Source organism: Nicotiana attenuata, unplaced genomic scaffold (genome assembly GCF_001879085.1).
Source record: "Nicotiana attenuata strain UT unplaced genomic scaffold, NIATTr2, whole genome shotgun sequence".
In the NCBI taxonomy this organism is placed as follows: domain Eukaryota; kingdom Viridiplantae; phylum Streptophyta; class Magnoliopsida; order Solanales; family Solanaceae; genus Nicotiana; species Nicotiana attenuata.
The window spans coordinates 150,175-154,851 of NW_017670316.1; positions in this window are offsets into that span (position 1 = coordinate 150,175).

Here is a 4,677-nt window from a genome sequence, read left to right on the forward strand (position 1 = left end):
GCTTCTAGCACTTGAGAGTCGTGAAGGTGTTGATTTTGCAACTGTTGTATTTCTTCCTCCATCTGAGCCATCAAATCATAACAGTGTTCTCTGTCAGCTTTGAAGTCCTTAGCCTGCTTGGCTGCCTCATTCTCAAGACTAGTTACTTTTCTCCTCAAGCTGGTGATTGTCCCTTCGTAGTTCCTTTTCATTTGTTGCACAAACCTTGCCCGTTCTTCCGCCTTCTTCGCCCGTTGTGCCCGTACTTTCTCTAAACTTGCCTCAGACTTTTCCAGGTCATCCTGACAATCCAGGACTTTCTTTTTCAGACTGCTCATAAGCTTTTCGTCCGCCCGGCTTCTTTCGGGGTTTCTGGCAGCTATTTTCATCTTCCGGATTTGATTTTTGAGGGCTTCATTTTCTTGAATTAGTTTTTTCTTTTCTCCCTCATCTGCTGTAGCCTGCAAAGTGTTTTCAAAATGAAGGTCCATGACTAGCTTTTCTAGCCTGCTTATGGTGGCTCTGTACTCGTTTTCTTTGGTCAGCCAGTCACATTGCACCTGTGCTCCATCGGTGAATTGTTGGACATAGGGTCTCTTTGCGGGCCTTTCAGACTCCTGATGAACTCGGGATATTTTACCATACCAAACAGGGTAATAGAAAACACTCCTCAACCGATATATAGATTACTTCTCCGACCGACAGCCACCTGAACGTCCATTCGATTTTGTCTGCAGTCAAGCATCCCAAGTGAGCATGCCATGCTTTTGTACCCTCTTGCAACTCATAACCCTCTACCCGCTTTTTATGTTTTTCAATGCACTCGAGGCCAGTCATACCACAATTAATGTATCTGGGATGGTGGCAAAGATGTTCCACCATCCATAGTTGTAACAGCATATTGCACCCTTCAAAGAACTTTCCCCCTTCTCGGCAAAGGGTCGGAGCTCGGTAAATTTCTGCCAAGATCATCGGTACTATGGTCCCATTTGGCTTTTTCATCATAAAGTCAGCTATCCCTACGAGTCCCAACTCTATATTCCCGTCTTTTCTGGGGCAAATCGAAATACCCAGGAATGCTATTATATAAGCTAATCCTCTCCGAGCTTCCCACTTGACTTGGTTTCCCGCATGAGTATGACCGGTATCTGGTGTCTCGAAGCCACAGGGATTCCTGTAACGTCGGTACAGAAAGTAGAAGATACACCATTGGCCAAATTCCCGTCTTTGACATCCCGAGCGATGCTTAACAAGTCCAAAAATTTGTGAGGGGTTACTGTTCTAGGTGCCACCGGGTATTGCTTTCTAAGATTCCCCTCAAAACCGGCGTAACCTGCTATCTCTTCCAGTGTAGGAGTTAGCTCGAAATCAGCAAAGTGGAATACATTATGTGTCGGGTCCCAAAATGGTATCAAGGCCTCAATTATGTCCTTTCTTGGCTTAACCTTCAAGAGCCCAATAAGACCACCCAACGCTTTTGTCACAACTTTCCTGTTGTCGTCCCCCAAATCATGCCACCACATATGTAGCTCCAAAGGGATCTCCTCACGGACTGAAAAAGGTTCATTTTGATTTGTGCTCATCCTGCACATTTATTAAGGTGATTTTAATTAAAACAAAACTACGACTCATTTTGACTCCAGAAAAATGACCATATTTTTTTCAAAATTTTCACAAAAATATTCGGCTTTGCCAATACGGCCTTTCAGTAGTTCAAAAATAAAGATTTTAAGGCTGTGTCGGCTAACTGGCCAAAACCTTAAAAAATGACTAAAGGTGGCTGTTCTTGCAAAAACAGCCTTCCGGCGCCCTTTTGAGGGACATTTGGCTATTCTTGACAAGAAAGACATCACCTTGCATAATAATTTTTTTTTGTTCTTTTGGGCTATTTTTGCAAAAAGGGAAGTTGGACCCGATGGGGGTTGCCTACGTATTCCACGCCCTATGGGAATCAAACTGGCGTAGTTCGGGAAAATAAAACAAAACCAACTATTTTGAAAACGAAACCTTTCTTTCTTTCTTTTTTTTTTATTTTTTTCAAAAATCAGGCAGAGTTTCAGTACCATTTTGGACATTGGGTTTCCTTTCAAAACACGTGATTACCTCTCTCAACCCTCACGCTGCTATTTTCTTTCCCAAACTCCCCCCTTTTTACTTAAAAGCCGGTCATCATACAAATCCAAAGCAGATAAATGCACAAGTAGGATGCATCAGGATGGTCTGCTATTTTGGGTACACCTGTCCTAGACGGACCCAACCCCTGTGTTGAGTCCCCTAAGTCAAAATGCACATGATGCAGATAAGCGTTCCTACTAGGGATCCGGCATGAGGCTGAGTTATTCTAGTTTTAAAACCTGGGTTTATTTGTTCTAGACCTGGTCTACCTGAGCGGACAACTCGAGCCGAGGGGGGCTGCGTACCGGTAACCAAAAGATCCTCCGGCTTTGCAACTTGTCCGAGCCTCGTCTTATTTGGAATATGACACTAACAGAAAGAAGTCACGACCAGTGTGCACTCCTCGGGAGGAAGAAGAGAAGGGTTTCGTAGCAGTTTATATATACAATTCAGATAATATCAAAGCGGTAAAAAGCAACATTTAGCACATTTAAGCGCGAACATGTAATAAACATCAGATAATAAATAAAACCAAATACAACAATTATTCCAAGCTCGAATTCTCGAACCCTGAACCGAAGTTCTGGGTTCTTTTCCCCAGCAGAGTCGCCAGAGCTGTCACACCTCCTTTTTCCTACACCCTGGAAGGGCACAAAGGAGTTTTTCCAATTACAGGACAATCGAAACAGGATTATTTAAAAGATCCAGAGCCGCCACTTGGGAGATTTATGGTGCCCCAAGTCACCGGTTTGGATCCCGAGTCGAGGAAAAGATTGACTCTGTTGACAGTCCGCGAACCAGAAATCCGAGTAAGGAATTCTGTTAACCAGGGAGAAGGTGTTAGGCATTCCCGAGTTCCATGGTTCTAGCACGGTCGCTCAACTGTTATATTCGGCTTAATTATCTGATTTTAAAACATGTTTGAAACCTATGTGCATTTTTAACTTTAATCGTTTTTATTTTTTAGAGAAAACTGCAACATTATTGAAACACGTCTCAAACCACGTCACATAAATGCACCCGTGGTCTGTGACATATTTTAACATCGTTGAGATTTGGATTTGGGTGAAATAAATGCGTACCCGAGTTTAGGAAGGTAATATTATTAAATGACGCGCCTAAGGCAACTACGCGTTAGCAACTTTGCGAGGGCCATGAAAATTAGCTAAATGGCATACCTCGAATTCTAAGGACAAAACAAGATTAAATGAGGGCCATGCAGTTGTCATTTTTTGTTTGGCATGGCACGCCTCGACTTTCAATTCTAAAAGGGCATCTCAACTATATTTGGAGGGCCATAAACTATTTGACGTTATTTAATACGGCTCATCTCAAATTAAACAAACAATAATTATTTGAAGGAAGCTACTAGACCTCTAATTATTCAACTATTGCTTAGAGTTTTTGTCGAAAACTAGAAGAAAGGACTGATTTACTTATACCCAACCCACAGGCCCAGTCCGTATATGACAACACCAAAGGAACACATATCGAATTTCTACAGCAGCTTGAAAGAGTCAAATTTTATCGCCAAATCAAAGTTAAACAAAAAATGTTGCACATTCTGGGGATCGAAGGAGGCCCATTTTGGATGGAGCACGCTCACATCAAGTGCAGAGGGGCAGGGGATCGAGCCCGAATAACAATAGAAAATACTCGATTTTTACAGATCCCCAAGCCTGATTTGAATCACGATTAAATCTATAATTACTAATCACTGAAACACTGATTGTGATTTAACTAGAGCCGCATAAGTCAACCACATTCATATGAAAGTCATTCAAACCACAGAGATTGAAACTTATAGAAATGAACTAACTAGATAGACATTCTCAATGCTTATGTTTAAATGGACGAAACAATGACCTTACTACCAGGAATGCACCATGTAAAAGCTGAACAAAAAGCAGTCAAGTAGTTAACTGAACTCTTCAAATTCTTATAGCACATCAAATGTAAGTGCTATAATGAGAGTTCATTTATTACAAGGCAATCAGCTAACTACAGAAATAAAAAAACAACATGAATCCTTGTTGAGTGCAACTCGACTATTGCATTCTAAAATAAATTCTTTAACAACCCATGCACTGTTAAGCATCATGTAAATGTAGGTGCACAGCTATAACTTAAACAAAATATAACAAATAGAACTTTACATATGAGAACTAGAAGGACAAGAAGATTCAAAGCCACTAATCAACAATTTTTGTATTCCAGAATCAATGCTTCACGTTACACTTAGGTGATATCCATAAGAGCAAAGATATACCTGGAATGAAAGAAATAAAGGGTAAGAGGCCAGCACAGCAGTAGGAGATGTTAGCCTCAGATTCGAACAAACAACCAGTGAAATCAACCCAGAAACAATTAGAACCAAGATTCAGCAACTAAAACCAAGAAATCAACTTGAAAACCCAATGGAATAATGACCCTCAGCAAACATGAACCAGAAAATTCTTCTAAAAAAACTCAATATCACTCCATATTAAATCTCAAACTAAATCGGAAGATGTGTTTTAGCCTTGAAAATTTCACAAATCAATCCAGAAAGGGAAATATCCAATGGAACAGTAATAACCCAGC